This window comes from Seriola lalandi, unplaced genomic scaffold (assembly GCF_002814215.2).
Source record: "Seriola lalandi dorsalis isolate HSWRI2012SDOR001 ecotype SW California unplaced genomic scaffold, Sedor1 jcf7180002054585, whole genome shotgun sequence".
NCBI classification, from domain to species: Eukaryota; Metazoa; Chordata; class Actinopteri; order Carangiformes; family Carangidae; genus Seriola; species Seriola lalandi.
Window position 1 is genome coordinate 2,278,344 of NW_019525138.1, and position 8,227 is coordinate 2,286,570.

Here is an 8,227-nt window from a genome sequence, read left to right on the forward strand (position 1 = left end):
TCTACGAGGTGCACTTGAATGCATCATAAGGGCGGAGTTAGCAAAGCGGTGAAGTTTAGCCTAGCCGGAGCAGGAAGCAGCGAGGCTACCGCCGCAGCGGTGGAAAAAGGAAGAGCACCAGAGTCGGTCTTTAGTTGTTAAACGGTTCTCAGACGTAATATTTTCTCGGCAAACACTGGGATTATTCGTTTTCGACTGGGTCACATTTTCCCCGACTTTGCAGGAGGTGAGAGCTCCTAGCCAGCTGGACACTGGCCGGAGGCAGGATCTTATCCAGCGGCTGTGAACGGTGGACATCGGCTGTGCAACGGCCGTTTTGAATCAGGTGGGTGAGGAGGTGGGCCCGCACGGTTACACAGAGAGTTGGTGCCCACAGGTGTTTGCTTGCCAGTCAGTTAAAAAGAAAAAAAAACTGAACTGTTCAACACACCCATCCGTTTTCTGCTCAGCACCATGAACGGATCCAACTCAAGCTAGTTGAAGTTGCCTGTGTAGCCAGACATCAGTCTTCAATTGCCCACTGGCTAACTGGCTAATCTTTACTCATAATATTCCACGAAAGATATCAAGCAGCTTAGCGTTGTTGCCTTGTTCAAAGCTAATTTGCACATTTAGTTGAATTAGAGTTACATTGTTCGCCACTTAAATTGTGCTTTAACATATATCCCAGAGTTTAGCTATAGATTTAACTTCCAGCACTTACTTTGAGTTACCTTTTTAATAAATGTATCACTTACACTATTCATGGTTGAATAGTTTGGATATTTCGGACACTACCAGTCCGGTTCTATGAAATAGGTGAGTTTGTGTATAAAAACATCAACATTAAATCGACGGTATTTTGTACGGAGATTAGTGAGGATGCTTTAATTCAATCTGGTTGGCTAGGGTGTTGTTAAGTGTAAACCTACCGTAAACAATGCATCCAGGCGAAAAATAACTAGCTTAAATGGGCGTTAGCGCACACCTGGACATAGTGATTGCAGCTTGAAGCCGTTCGTTTAGCAATGAGACAGGAGCCCAAAACAGAAAATTAGCAAGAAATTGATTTGTGATTCAACCTGGGAACCGAAAAAACCGTCGCTTTTCTTGCTAACCTCAGCGTGTAGCCGTGTGTGTGTGTGTGTGTGTGTGTGTGTGTGTGTGAGTGAGTGAGAGAGTAGTGTTGCATAATTACGGAAACGTCTAACGCTAGCTAACTTCAGCAAGGTGTGTCTCCTCGGCAGGTATGTTAGTAAGCCATTTGAGTCAACGGTCTGGTTTCGAGAATGAGTAATTGGTGTGTTTAGGCAGAGGGGGTGTGTGTGTGAGAGAGAGAGAGAGAGAGAGAGAGAGAGAGAGAGAGAGAGGTGTTTCACCGGTTTGGCTAGTTTCAGTAAAAATACAGAACAAAATGCCAAGATATGCGTAGAATAAAATAATAAAATGCAATACATGGCCCAACTTCCATTTTATGCCTGCAAATACAACTTGTGAGTTGAGTTGTTGTACTGAACTTTGTGACACGTGAGCAAATTTATATTGGTCCTCCACCTCTTTAAATTTTGATTAACTTTGAGAGACAAAAGTTGTACAGCACTAGCAGCCAAAAAAAATGTTCCGTAATCATGACAGGTTACTGAATGACACAAGGGCAGTGTCCTTCCACTCCACCTGCATCAGCACAAGACCAAGTCAAACAAAAAGCCTTTGTTCCCAGTTGTTCCACCTGCACTAACGTCCACCTGAAACGGTTATGGAGGCAAAATAAATGTCCCCTCCCAATTTAGGGCAAAACAGAGAGGAGCTTTCACCTGCTGAATTCACAATGAATTTGAGAGAAATAGTCCTGAACAAAAGCAGGAATTTCTGAGCTATCTTTGTTGTAAACAGTGTGATACAGACAAGACTTCCTTTTTTAGAACTTTTAACAGGAAAGTCAATTTATCAAACCTTGCTCGGGTGAGATGTCCAAGAGGCATAGCCTGCCTTTCTTGTGAACTTCACACAGAGCACTTGGCTCAGGCCGACAGTATACGAAGTCCAATTGATGTTAAATGTCTTCTTGCTCATCAGTCTTAACAGCAGATACACCAGGTCGTCTCATCCAGAGAGTGTTTGTAAAATTACAGGAGTCGCATCCACCTCGAGCTTGTGGGGAAAATAATGGGTATTTTATTTTTGTACTTTCTTAAAATTTGTAAACCAAACAGTTAATTGATTATTAGAGAAGCCAATCATCAGATTAACCAAAAACATTAGTTACAGCCTATATGCAGGCCTGTCTGTAGTCACATATTTAACAAGATGATTGTATCAAGCATACAAACTTATGTTTGTTTCCGTTGCATGTTGTATTCTTTATAATATTATATCCATATTTGACATTATTCTGTATTTAAATGCAATCATGACATTTAAATGTTGTGTAATATTTATTGATAACAGCTGCATAGTTGACCTGTTATGGTAATGCCAAGCTGCTAGTTAGTTATGTCTGGCAATGTTTAGTATCTGGCTGATAGCGCTGTTAACAGTGTTTGCACTGGAACTGCTGGAGCCAAAGTTAATGAAAGTGATTTGAAATAAAAACATTTTTACCAACCTCATCTGTTGAAATATTTAAATAATTTACTGAAAATGTAATCCATGTAACTAATGTAATTGTCCATAACAAAAGCACTTTCTATATTCTGTAAAGTTTCCTTTATGTGTGTTAAACAATCACACTGTTGTTCTTTGTGCTCTTTGTTATTGTGCGAGTGCCGGGACTCGTTTGTATCTTGACTCATTGTTCTTTTGCATTTCTGCCATTATTGTTGCTATGATGGTATCACAATCGCTCTTAATTGTGTGATTAGTTCTTCTTGCTTTTTTAGTCATATACGTTCAAAAATTCACATAAATTAATTTTATATGAATTGTTGAAAATCAGATTACATAATTACTTTTTATTTGATCCAGCTCTGTTGAAACCTTTGTAACTTTGAAATTAAACTGCTCAGCTGCTGAATATATGAGGGCCTAAAGATCCTACTTTAAAACGTTCACAAGACTTCACACTTTCAAAGTTGCCTTTTGATACCTTTTTGGAGAAATTCAAATCCAAAGTCCTTGCTGCAGTTTTCAGACCTTGTTAGTGTGTCATGTGATAAAACAGGAATGTTTTTTTTAGACCACGACAAAAATTTGAAACATTTCTGTCCCACACTTTTAATTCTTCAAGCTCATGTCATACCTTAATGTTTCCACGAGTCATCTCACTCTCAAAATGTCAGCACACATCCTCGAGGAGTTCTAGTTTTTTGAGATCTAAAGATTAATTGTTAAGGAAAGCACAGGCAAGTTCTAACTCACTGCAGTACAATATCCAGCCTGTGTCTAATCACTCTCCCCTTTCTAACTCTTAGATTCTCTCTTCCTTCAAACACTGTGTAGACACATGATATATTCTCTTGCTAAGTTTCTCCTGCTGTCACCTTGGGGCTAGAAACTTTCTTTTTAGGTCAATCAGTTTCTCCTCAGCAGAATGTGCTTTTGCTGAGCCATGTTGCGAGTTGCTGAGTAGCTCAGCGGTTAGTGCCATTTCTTCATCAGTCCCCCTTTTAGGTCACAAGGTGTTGAGTTCTGCCCCTGTTCAAGGCAGAGCTCCTAATAACACTCATGTAGGCGAAGGTGACGCAGACACACTCAGCTGATCTCAGTCCAACACTGTCTAACACTTGAGACCGCCCTCTCTTTTCACTGTGAGGAAATTCAAACCTCATTCACTTATTAAGACACACACACACACACACACACACACACACACACACACACACACACACACACACACCTTTTGCATATAAATCCCAGTATGCATTCTAGAGGGGTGGAAATTACCTGGAAATGATGTGAAATATGAACAAAGTTAGATGGTGCAGGGTGTTATGTGTCACCAGTCATGTCACAGCACTGTTGGGACCAACAGTTAAAGCATATTCAGACCATTGTTTATAACCTACATACCAACACACTCGGAAACACAGCCCCAATATCCTGGACATCTGTCTCTCACTGTACCAATGTCTTACAGCAACACATCTGTCATAGGCTTTTTTTACTGCAGCCATTTTGACCTTGTCTTCATCGTCATTGTCACTGCACGATGACAATAAATCAACAGTCAAGACAGACAGTCAGTCAATGATTAAGCCAGAAATTTACACTAACATCAACACAACGAAAGGTGAACAAAAATACACAGAAACCTGTAGCTCTCTGATTGGTTGGTTGATTACAGATAATCACTTTATGAAAGTTGGAACCTCTTTCTCCCTTTTTAAACTGTGTCGATATTAATACCTTAAGTTATTTTAGGTTTAATTCACTATCACTGAAGGTTTTGGGAAGACAGTGTATGTCATTGGTTGATTGCAGTCGATCGCAATCCTCACTCAGATTCTTTTCCCAATATATGAGATTGATGTTTGTGAATTAAATGGGAACAGCTACTTTTACTACTTTGACAGCCTGAATTCTGTGTAAATCAATAATTGATGTTTGAAATGTTAAATATTTGTAGTATTTAATTAATAACAAGACCACCATATTTAATTAAATGAAGTAGTGATGAGCTAATATGAATGAAGAGCCCTTATAAGTCAGGTATACCTATGTTCATGCTAGTAGCTATACTGGGGGATGCAAATCATTAAGTAACTGATTCTATATTGTTAGCAGTTATTGGGTTGTGGCTTTCAGGTGACAAAGATTGAGAGAGAATACCTCAAATATTAAACATGCTAACAATTAGATTTGGTGTTTCATAGATTTAAAAATGGCACCAATACCACTGCCATGTGGGAAGCAAAGTTTAGAGGCTTTTATTTTGATGAATATCTCAGCTACTGTGATGAGCAGAGGCTAAATTCTTGTGTGTATTGATTCATTAGATGAAGATGAACAGATTTGTTCTCATGATTTTTTTAATTGATTTTTTTTAATTAATATTGTGTCTATGGGAGAGTGCATGAAATGATCTCACAGATTAAACATACTAAAGAAGATAAACTTGGTTCACAAGTACAAATCTCTAACTCTGTCAGATGTCCACATTCTCCTTGTCTTACAGTAGAGACATGCTTCCACTTTTGGAATCTCCCTGCAGCAGCGTGCAGCAATCACATTCAGTAGATTTTAGCTGTCTGTCAGAGACGTGTTGATTCAGCTCCGTGGCCTTTTTGGAGGTGTTTTGTGTTGTTGTATTGTGGAATAGAATTTCATTTTTTTCAGCCTTGGGCAATATATCAGATAAACAAGTGAGGTATCTGTAAGAGACCTACAATTATCTGTTACAAGTGCCTAATAGTGGTTCCAAATGAATATGGCTGTATTGTTTATACAAGACAGGTGACAGTGTAGAAGAAAGCATCTGGGGTTCACGTTTTGCAGTATTGAATTTTCTACAGTGGTGTTGTGTCAGATCTTATGTTCAACTGAATGTCAAGTTATATTTTGAATGTTTAATGAGAAAAGAGAATATATAAGTATCCCCTCACTACAGGCACACACTGACAGAGTTCATCAGTTAGCATAGACACTTATGGACACTAATCTGCATCATCAGTGATCTGACACTCCCCTTATCATTGTCCTCCTGCAGCAGTTTTTCCTGTATCCTGTCAGACCTAACAAACACTTCGTCTTGTTATGTGAATTGTGCTCTTTTAGCTACAGTTTAACGCAACGCTTTTGAAATAGTTTCATCTTTTACCGTCATGGACGTGTTTGGAAAAAGCAGCATGATCGTGGAATGAATTGCAGTTAAGCTCAGGTCAAAAGCAAGTGGATTGTCCCACTGTCAGCGAGAATCTGAGCTCGCCTAATGTAAACTTTGCGTCCAGATCGTCTTCTGTGTCTCCCTGGTTCTGATTACAGGAAGAGGGGGGGGGGGGAGATATGATATCCTGTGAGCCACACCTAAAACTGACAAGATCTCCTTTCTGTTGTGTTAGGGACAGTTGTGGGGCGGTCCCCAAGTGAGGAGTATATTAATTGATACACAACTGTCATGACTTTGCTCATCATCTGGGATATTAAAACACTGATTTATGATTTACACACAAAAGAAGTTGAAGTTTGGTCGTAGTTGAGTTATGAAATCCTACCACACTGTGGAGTGTGTCTCCTGCTGGGATTACTGACAGCTGGACACCAGAGCTGACAGTGTTGGAACGGCCAGCAGAAACAAGTCGTGCTGTCCGGCACCACGTTGCCCTCCGTTTCTATCACCACGGCAACACTCGGTCTTTAACCGGCCACACTTTTTTCCCTGTGCACTGTGAGGCACCTCTAAAAAAGAGCTGTGAGTCAACTCGGGTTTTACGCTCCTCTCCACTGATGCATTGACTCATGGGCTTTTAGGGGACAGCCCCAAACGGCAGAAGGAAGCACCTCTGCAGTGTTTGCTGTGCTTGGTGTGACAGACTCCTCCCACTCCTCCACTGTCTTATCAGCTGCAGTTTTGGACCTAAATAACAGAGAAAAGCACCGGTGCATGGCCAAGTGTCAGCGTAACACACCTGGTGGTTACTGTTTCATGCTCTCCCTCTCACTGCACCGACCTGACACCAGTCACACTCTAACCTCCTGTAGATCATTCAGTGCTGACTTGAGAAGACTTGTTTCCATCACCGCCACCAAGAATAGCTCAGTGATGTCCAGATCGCAGAGACCTGCCAGGGCCGCGCAGTTTTTTTTTTATTTGCTGCCTTATCAACAGCCTGCGATGTGGAATAGGAGGGAGGTGTAGTCACAAGTCGATCTACCGTGTGTGTGTGTGTGTGAGCCAGTTCTCTCGGGCCTGTGGCGTCCAACAGCAGCTGTCAAACAGGTTCTGCTCTGCCTTTTGTGAATATGGTGTATTTTCCAGCTTCATTTTCTGACACCACAAACGTTTATGACTCGATCATTTGTTACTCAGGGTGGAGCCGATTATCTTTGCACCTTCTTTCCTGTGCTGCAGCAAGTGCTGGCATAGCTGCTGATTGCATAAGTCCTTTACTAAGAGTGTTTGGGATTCCAGGCATTTCTGGCCACACATTCTTATTCCCATATCTCATTGTTAAGCACTATGTTGTTGAGGGATGCCGGACATGCAGCAGCTCTGCTGGTCGAGCCGCCTTCCCTTGAGGTTGTTGTTGTTGTCATGTTCAGGCAAGCTTTTGCACTTTTTTTTTTCCTCCAATGACTCCCCTCGCAGCTTAGATGGCTCGGTAGATATGCTGGGAATTTGATGACATCACTGAACCGTGGCATGAAGGATAACAAATGCTAACTGAGTGAAAGTGAAGGATGTTAATGGTGGTATTTAGGATGGCATATTGGACAGCAGAGACAACATTACTGGATGTGAATAGGTGAGAAGAGTCAATAAGCCAAGTGAATTCGCTATCAACAGTAAAAGCTACGTGTAATCTTATCTCGCTGGCAGATGAGCTCACTGTAGATCAAACAGTGTGACGAAAGAGAGACAGCATTCATTGCCATTTACTGTTGATTGCTCTTCTACTGCCAAGCTAAAATTCCTGGGAAAATCTATATCTGAGAGTAGAACGGGGCTGAAACTGGCCCGATCTGGTCTGTTTCCACGTCACTCACTTCTGGCCTGCCATTGTTCCCCTGATCAACCTGGAACTAACAGGTACTTCCCTGTCACAATAACAATCCACAATCTTGGCAATGTAAATGAAGCCTTTGTGTGCATGCTGCGTACTGTATACACTGATTTACATTGTTTTATGCCAAATGAGTTATTTGCCAAGAAACATTGTGTTGTCAAATTGTTGCTTTTCCCCTTACAACATGGCAAACTTGAAAAATTCCACGCAGTAATAACAGAGGGAAAACACCCATGACTTGAACAGAGTCTTGGGAAGTTTTTTTTTTTTTTTTTTTTTTTTTTCTTTGTCCAAGACAAGTTTAGGTGGAACTTTTGTGAAAGCACACACAAACACAAGTCACAGCTGAGGCTTGTATTTAGGGCTGCTACTAATGATTATTTTCATTATCTGGATTCATTGTTTTATCTGAAAGGAGACCCAAGGTGATCTATTTCAAACCCAAAGCTCTTCAGTCTAGTTTTATATATGACAAAGAAAATCCTGTCATGTGAGAACCTGGAACTATTTCAAATAAGATGTTCTGTTCAGTTAGTTGTTGCAGCTGTAGTTGTTGTTGTTGTTGTTGTTGTTGTTGTTGTTGTTGT

At 40.8% G+C, this 8,227-nt stretch overlaps 1 protein-coding gene across 1 annotated transcript in view; it reads left to right on the plus strand.

Annotated features, from left to right (window-relative positions):
• The first annotated feature begins 70 nt into the window (after positions 1-70).
• llgl2 (LLGL scribble cell polarity complex component 2) overlaps positions 71-8,227 on the plus strand; it is a 38,454-nt gene continuing 30,297 nt past the window's right edge. Inside the window, exon 1 of the mRNA XM_087177281.1 lies at positions 71-325. The gene's annotated coding sequence lies outside the window, so the exon portion shown is untranslated. The remainder of the gene's footprint in view (positions 326-8,227) is intronic.